Below are 9287 nucleotides of genomic sequence, written 5' to 3' on the forward strand. Positions count from 1 at the left end.
AGTCCTAACTCTCTCTCTCTCTCTCTCTCTCTCTCTCTCTCTCTCTCTCTCTCTCTCTCTCTCTCTCTCTCTCTCTCTCTCTCTCTCTCTCTCTCTCTCTCTCTCTCTCTCTCTCTCTCTCTCTCTCTCTCTCTCTCTCTCTCTCTCTCTCTCTCTCTCTCTCTCTCTCTCTCTCTCTCTCTCTCTCTCTCTCTCTCTCTCTCTCTCTCTCTCTTCCTCCCCGGCTGTCTCGCTCCCTATCTCTCCATCTCGCCCCTCTTCCTCTCAGTCACTGTCATTCCAGTCGTCATGGCGCGGGATTCTCCTTCCTGCACTCTTGGCCTCATTATTTCTCTTCCACTTCCTGCCTCCTCTCCAGCATTTCGTCTCTTCATTCTTCCTGTCTCCCCCCCTCCCCCCTCCCCCCCCCCCCCCCCCCCCACCCATACACACGCATTGATTGGCATGAACCAATTTCGAAAAAACTTTAATTTTCCACTAAACCCCGAGGAACACATTGCCTCCAACTCGGCGCTGCTCGTGTTTGACTGCAAACTCACCGAGAAGCGAGGACTTATAATGATAGTGTGGAGCTGCAGACTCCCAGGCATTATTTGAATATTATAAACAGTAGCTGGAGGTGAGATGGGTCTGCGTTGTTCAACGCCACACCCCCTTAATTGCTACATAACTGAATTTAGTCTTGAATTATGAACTAGCAGACCCCTGGAATATTAATAAGTGATGAAATTTTGTATTATAATGATTTAGAGTGCACGCCAGTAGAGTTTAAATGCAAACGCGGTATTGTGGTAAAGTTACCACTTAGTAATTGAGGGAGTAAGTTTGTGAGTTAGCGGACTTGTGAAAACATATTGCAGTTAAGGTGAAGGTTAGGGTTAGGGTTATGACTGCTGGTTCTCTCGGATCCAGCAGTCGTACTACGTTAAAAAATAACTTATTTGGAGAGACTGCACGGTGCCTGGCCCGGAAAAGAAGAACTAAAAGGGGTGGAGTCACGCCTTGTTTCCTGTTTTGTTATGGAGCTATTCGAACAAAGTAAAGCCACTTGTACAAGTGGTTGCTTCAGAAAGTGTAGCTTTCAGAAGGGGATTCAAACAGGGGCCAGCAAACACATACTTTTTCACGGGTTTGGGTATGCCCTCGCTTACAGATCCCTGCCTCCGGCACATGATTGGGCGAAACAAACATGAGGTGAAAGAAAGTTCACCCAGATTTCTCCTCTTCTGCTAGCAGACTGTAGACATTGATCCGAAATCTGATTTGTCAGACTAGGGTTATGTATCTGCCCTTTGCCAATTGAATGACAGTCAATTTACAATTAAATGAGGGCCCACTTTATCTGCGTTGAGGCGGAATAAGTCTTTAACCACAGCTCTGGTGAAGTGCCACATCCACATTGACAGTGATAAGACCCTTCGTGTGAATGATATGGTATCTGTGGGAGGGAGATACCAGATATACACGTTGAAATTGATTCTTTCTCGCCGGTGGATTCATCGCAAGTGGAAGTGGAGATGATAAAATGAGCCCTCATCAATGGGAATTCTGTTTGATGAAGTGTGACTGAAGTATGAGACTCCGGTTTGTTGATTGGATTACGGAGCCCCGTGTGAGGTTCAAGCCCATGGAGTTCAAACAAACCGGTAGATGGTGAAAAAACAGTGGAGGAAACGGATGAATCTGACAAGTTCAATACACTTCATCGGGTTTCATAGATCTCACCCTGACTTAAAACACATATCCATTCGTCCCGCCTGTGTTGTAAATAATGTTATTCTTCCGTTCAACCAGTGAGACGGTGAGAATGTCAAGTGTGTCCCAGCCATAGTCTGCTGGCTGATGCAATCCGAAACAAGGGCTACGGCTCAGGAGTTTGAAGATGGAAAACAGTGATAATCACGTGAAAAAAGAAACAGGACGTATAGTGAATGTCAAGTGCACCTGGCGAGACCTAGCATCTGTTATTATTATTTTTTTCCCTGTTTGTTTTCGCTCTTTTTCGAACTTCCTTTCTTTCTCTATTTTGCTCACTTTGTTGGTGCGACACCATTCATTTTTTTTTATCTACCTCCTCCCCACCGGCCCTATTCCCCCCCGCCCCACACCACCAGCGGAATAGGAATAGATTTGGATTAATTGCAGTCCAAGTGCCGACGCTAAGCGAGCGGTTCCCACTGTATACTCGGAATGAGAGCGCGACATAGCAATCATCTGCCACCTATCTCCCCCACTCTCTCTCTCTCTCTCTCTCTCTCTCTCTCTCCCTGCCCCCCCCCCCCCCCCCCCCCCCCCCCCCTCCCCCTCCACTGTATATCCCCTGTCATCGTGCGGTGCGGGAGCCGCTAAAGCCGCGCTAAAACAGAAGTAATTAAATCTCCCCTCTCTCATTAAATATACAGCTGTCTGCCACCGAGCGCCACAACCCTCGCTAAGCGAATGTAAATTTTCATTTCACGCTGCTGAGCAGGGGGAGTGAGCGAGAGAGGGAAATGGAGAGCAAAAAGAGAGGGCGAGAGAGACGCCGGAGAGAGCGAGAGCGAGAGAGAGGGGGGGAGAGAGAGAGAGAGAGAGAGAGAGAGAGAGAGAGAGAGAGAGAGAGAGAGAGAGAGAGAGAGAGAGAGAGAGAGAGAGAGAGAGAGAGAGAGGTTGTTCTTCGCTAGTTATCCTGGGCCTGCCAACTCTGTGCAGAATAACTGTTCCCCCCCCCCTGAAATAAATGTCCTTTTGTTTTGTGCAGAACTACACAGGCAAATGGCCCCTGTGTGATATAATTTGTGGATTAGGTGCAGTCACGGGAATCGGGGTTACTAGCGGAACAGTGCGGCTATTGAGCTCTCACTTATGTGTTTTTAAGGTAAAAGGGGTAGGGCGAGATTTAGAAATGTTAACTGATTTTTTAAATAGCCTTTTCCTATTTAAAAATAAGAGTAAGCTCAGATGGTACTCCAAGATGTGCATGGGGGAAACGTATTGGAGGTTAAACACTAGGTGACACGCCCGCCACACACTCCCTCTCCAGTGGGACGAAGAATGGTTTCTGCTGATTAATAAAGATTACACTCAATTAAATACTGCACCTCCAGCAGAACCACCAAGATGGGGTACAAGGAGTGTGTGTGTGTGTGTGTGTGTGTGTGTGTGTGTGTGTGTGTGTGTGTGTGTGTGTGTGTGTGTGTGTGTGTGTGTGTGTGTGTGTGTGTGTGTGTGTGTGTGTGTGTGTGTGTGTATATGGGGAGGGGGGGATCCAATCAACTTTCGGGGACAGATTCTTTGCAACTTTCTACTTAGGCAATCTCGGATACCATCAGCTATCCTCTGACGACGATTTACCTCCGGGGACATCGGACAATATTTCTGGGGAGCACCTGTCAATGTTATAGATATTTATCTTAGGTGTTTCAAGTCCAGACGACATTTTGGCTAATCTCTATAAAAAAATATCAGAGTTAATAAAGAGATAAATCGTATTCAGATGAAGGCTGATCGATGGGTCCCGAGATTGTTGCCCTCCATAGAGAAAGTTCACCTGTATGCAACTAATGCCCTCAACGTGATTGGTCAATACTATTTGGACTGCTAACAGATTATAAATGGAAACCGGAGTGCTTCCGATGCTATATTCTTGCTCTATTACGTACTGATTCTGCATTCATATGCAAATATCTGTTTACAGGAACTACTTGGTAGGTGATGCAAATTACAAAATGTTACGCGCTGATTTGTCAACAGAACCTTGAAAATCTTCAACACAACCCATGAAGACACTCATGAAAACCTCTGTTTTGTTGTGCCAACGCATTTTGAAGTTTTCAGGCTTGCCCAAAGATGATAACTGTTGTGTTGTCATCTTAAGTAAGAAAGTGCTTTTTACATAGCAATATTTACTGTTAATTGGGAATGAGTCAAAATAGCCATGACTGAGGAATCCTCAATAGATTAAGAAAGTAGTGCTAAACAGTTTATAAAGGAAGAGCAACATTACAGAGCATCGGAGCTATTGACAAATAGTGTAATAGTTGTCTGCGTATCGCAGCAACTGCAGCAATAAAGATGATGCTATCTTGCGCTAGCCTACATTTGGCTTTCATGACAGCGGTCTAGAAAAAAACAGGGAAGAAAAAAACCTTTCTACCCGTCACTCATTCTGGCAAACGTACTGAAGCCGATTCATAATTCAACTACAGCAGGCCTCATACAATTCATGAGGGGCTGTATTTCTCTGACTCTCTCCTCCTCTCTCTGTGTCGAACACTCTGGCTCCGAGCTTCAACTCCCCAGCCTGCCTTTCACGTGGGGAGACCACCTTAACAGTTCATCTCCGTGGAAACTAAAGGTCAGCACGCCCACAGTGTCAAAGGTCAGTGTCCTAAAGACAAATTCAAAATGGTTTATTTCTTTTACAGGAACACAAAAAAATGGGCAAGGTGAAGAGACCTTCTGTTGGTTAGTGTTTGTTTATTACGTTGTATGTGTTTGTTTATTGTGTTTGTTGACTGTTAGACTTTTGGTTTCTTAGTGTGCTGACCACATAGAAATACTAAACAGAACCCCGTGCCATCGCCCTGACAAACACAGAGCCCGACAGAACCACCAGTTGTATTTATAAGTGAGGTTCGAACAGACATCTGAGTAAAGAAACAAGTCAGAATGTGTAAGCAGTGAGGGAGTGAGCAGTTTACCGCAGAAAGACACTGAAACATGCAGCATTAAATATATATCAAGTACCTTTTCAAAACTTAAATTATGGGACAGCAAAAGTATAGCATGTAGTCACTGACAGCCAAATGGCACAGAATGACACACAGCATTACATCTAATTTATAGCTCTGTCGCGCTCTCGCTCTCTCCCGTTCTCTCTCTGTCTGTGCGGGGGTCTGTGTGCTTAAGTTTGGAGTGTGCATGAATCTTTTATTTTCATGGTCACTGCTGCTTCCCTAACTGGCTGCGTTTCATCAGGGCACTGCTGGGGATATGAAAGCAAAGAGCATCTAGACCACACAAACACACACACACACACACACACACACACACACACACACACACACACACACACACACACACACACACACACACACACACACACCCTCGGTTCTTACAAACCAGCAACCCAGGAACAACTCTCACTCCCTCCCTCCCCCCATGGGCTCCCAACTAAATTACAGGAAGATGTCTCCAAGTACCTAACCCCTACCACAGGCAAGTTATTTTTAAAATGGCCAAAACCATGAATGTTCTAATGTCATTGTGCTCAACCACAAAACCCCGCCGCCACAAGCGAGAGGCTCTGGAGAGGCCTACAAACCCCAAGTCCTCTCTCAAACCAAGAGGCAACACACAGGGCTTGTTTATGTTTCATGTTTTCCGTTTTTTTCGGTTAGACATGGCTGACATGCGGGGGTAGCATTTTGTCCTGAGCGCCACCATGTTATTAATCAACGGAGTGGTTTCTAAGTGGTGACTGGAGGGAGCCAGCGAGTTATGCCTTGCATGTACACATCTCTCCCCCCAACCATCTCTCTCTTTTTATTAGGCATTTCATCAGGTCTGGGCACATGAAGCTCTAAGATGCCTGCCGTCTGTCAAGGCCTTTTGAACTCATGTCCTTGTGTTGTCCCCGCTGCGCCACCTTGACAAAGACAGGTACAGCACCAAGGTAAAGCGTCAAAACAAAAAACACCAGCGAGCATTACACAACGTTAAATCTCGTCCCGACATCTCTCATCGCCCCCCCCCCCCCCCCCCCCCACCTTGTTTCCTGAGGTTTGCACGGGCAATTGTCTTTCAATCACTATTATGGGATGGCGATAGTGATCTAGACACCACATCGTCCGGGGCCGCGGCTCGTCGCGGTGGCGGGTCGGTGGCGTGCGAGCGCGCGTCTGTTTGATGATGGCACCCCTTTGATTAATCAGCGCAGTAGGAGGAGGAAGACCCCCAGCCACCCACCCACCCAGCCAGCCTGTCTGTCTGTGAAGAGTAAGTAGTGGGAGACTCTGAAAGGCAGAGTGGCTCTGCTTCAATGCATCCGACTTCCGTCTGAAAAATATGGGATGAGATGGGATGGGGGTGATGGAGGGGTGCTGGGGGGCGATAGGGGCTGGTGTCGAAAGAAAAAAAAAATCTAAAGTAAGCCGAGCTGCATTTTATCCTTGTTTTTTCCTTTTTTGTTGGTTTTCGGGAGTGGCTTCCATTTCCGAGAGAGAGAGAGAGAGAGAGAGAGAGAGATAGAGAGGCAGGTGTCAGGTGTGCACAAAGGACAGAGCGATAGAGAGATTGGACGCATAGGGACTGACCTCGCTGAACCCCTTTGTCTCCGGAAGTCAACTGAACATCTCTCTTGTTAGTAGGAGGGGCGGTGGGGGTGGGGGGGGGAGCTCGGGGATGGTATTCAAGGGCCTGTGCTTTTCGTCTTGTGTGTGTGTCTGTGTGTGTGTGTGTGTGTGTGTGTGTGTGTGTGTGTGTGTGTGTGTGTGTGTGTGTGTGCGTGTGCGTGTGCGTGTGTGCATGTGCCTTCCTGCATGTGTGTGTATCGGTGTGTGTGTGTGTGTGAGTGTCTGTTGTTGTTTAACAGGCACTCTACAACCTAAACCTGAGTTCTACACAATGCCTCCATGTCTTGACGAGTGAGGGCGGGACCACTCGTTCCTCGTCAAGCATTTCATTGGTTGTCGCAGGGAGGCAGCTCACCGGGCCGTAAATCACCACAGTCAGTTGTACCTTTTCAACATGTGGCGGCTCGTTTCGTGTGGTTCATCCCCTGTCCTTCATTTTTATGGCCCCTCGAGTTGAACAAGGAAAGAAGAAAAGAGAGAAAGAAAGAACGCCAAAAAAACAAAAAGACACTGGCCAATGTTTGAACAGCAGAATACGAGTGGCTGGACTCGGGCAAACCACGTAATCTTAAAAACGCATTCATCCAAACAAATCCCCGTCCAAGCCCTTCCCGCAGCGGCTTCCCGATGGTTCTGCATCATCCACCTCTTGCCCTACAATAACAAGGCCAGCCTAAGAGCTATTTTCAGATTTCCCCGATTTCCTCACCGGAATGCCACACTTAGTGGTCAGGAGCGAGCTTCCCTCTAGGCCATGTTTGTTTGTGCAGGTAATGACTGCAATAAGGTCCGCCGTTTGATAGCTAAGATTAGATTGGGAACGTTCAGTAAATTTGTAGTTTGCGACTTGATGTGCACCACTGTGCTGGCCCCAAAAACAGGAGTGGGGCTTCGTTCCTCTCTGTATTGATTTCAGGGCAGTCGGTGAATGTGGGAGGAATCCGACGGACTCGGGTCTTGTTTTCATTCTGGTGTGTTGACTTTTTGTTGAAGCAACCGTTAAATAAAGACGTGTCTCTCAGAAGGCGAAATAAATATCTAAACTGCAACTGCAATCCAACCTCCGAGAACCAAACAAGTGCTACTTGGTGGGTTTTTTTGGCCCAGCATACTGTCATACTACCTTACTGAAGACGTTCAGTCAGACTGTGAAAACATCCCAGGGATTATAACGCAATACTGATGCTAGCACAGTAATGTTGTCATTCACTGTAACAACAGAACCATGCATTGTTCATTTTGTGATGACAATGAGTACTGTTGATGTAATGTTTACTGTGTGTTTGCGAGGACCTTGTACTGACGGACATTGTCATTAAACTGAAAAGCACTTTTTGTGAGGGGCCTACGGTCCCACGATACCAACAAGGAGTGTATATGCTCCTGATGCCTTCAAACTTACTTCAAAACCATTTGTATTCATCTCAGTTTGCGTACTTTAATACGACTCCTCACTGCAGTTGTTGTTGTTGTTGTTGTCTCCCCCCCCCCCCCCCCCAGAATAACCGGCTTCCTTGATGTAACCCGTGTTATTGTGCTGTCGCCGGCCCATTGAAGGTGCTGGCGGTGCTGGTGGTGGTGGTGGTGGTGGTGGTCGTGGTGGGCTGGTCCCCTTCCTTGTTAGCCGGGGACAAAGACCTGAAACGGGAGCTCGGCCGGCCTGTCATGGACTCATCACCCAGGTGTGCCAACAAAGGCAAGAACAGCTTCAACCGCTGACCCCTGGGAAAGGTCATGTAAGACCCCAATCTAAATTCCTGTCGGACAAAAACCCTGAAAAACCGGCCCACTGAATGGGCTGTCTGTCCAGAATGCGCCACCAAGAAAAGGCTTCTTAACGGAGAGAGAGGGAGAGAGAGTGGGAGCGAGAGGTGTCAATAGAGACATCGGGAGAAATGTGTTGGTTTCTTCAAACATTTTGGCGGATCGGGAAAAGGAAAGGCGTGGCATATGCTCCTCCAGTATAAAAACAAACAACCCCTTCAAACTGGGTTCCATAACTTTGGTCTAGGAACTGGCCATGCAAACTGGCCTCGCATTGGAGCTGTTATCTGGGCCTCCGCCTCAGAGAGAGAGAGAGAGAGAGAGAGAGAGAGAGAGAGAGAGAGAGAGAGAGAGAGAGAGAGAGAGAGAGAGAGAGAGAGAGAGAGGACCCTGGGGAAGAGCATTATGTTGTCCTGTATTCTCAGCGTGGGATGCCAGCAGTCCCCCGCCCCCAACCATTCACCATGTGCTCCATATCAGGCTGATACAGACTCTCATCTCAATGCCCAGTGTCTTTCTACTCTCTCCCTCTCACACATACCCGTTCTCTCCCTCACCCTCTCACACACTGAAATACACTCTAACTCTTTCTTGCATTCTCACACATGCATACATATGCCCTCTCACTCTTGCACATACACATGGATAAACTCACTCTGAGACTTATATACCCTCACTAGCCATCCTTTTCCCTCTGCATTGGCATCTATCTCTCTCTTTCGCTCTCTCTGTCCCTATCTCTCTCTCTCTCTCGCTCAGTGGCTTCATCCCATGCAGGATTGAGGCGCTAGCCGGAAGGTGTTTCTGGAGCCTGGGCCCTTTCAGCCCAGTGACAGCCATGGCTGTGAGAATGCAGAGCCGTGACCTTGGCACTGGCTCTCCGGCTGGCCCACTTCCACCCAGGGAGAGAGGAGGGAGAGGAGGGACTGTGCCTGAGCCTTGGTCAACCTGAGTCCGTGTGTGTGTGTGTGTGTGTGTGTGTGTGTGTGTGTGTGTGTGTGTGTGTGTGTGTGTGTGTGTGTGTGTGTGTGTGTGTGTGTGTCAATATTATTATTAGCAAGAGGGATTATTATACAGTACATTGTGTACACACACATACACACATATACGCACATATATATGTATATAAATGTATGGTTCTAAACCATACATTTTTTATTTCAATACAACAAAATTATCCATGAACGC

This window comes from Gadus morhua, chromosome 23, assembly GCF_902167405.1.
Source record: "Gadus morhua chromosome 23, gadMor3.0, whole genome shotgun sequence".
Classification (NCBI taxonomy): domain Eukaryota; kingdom Metazoa; phylum Chordata; class Actinopteri; order Gadiformes; family Gadidae; genus Gadus; species Gadus morhua.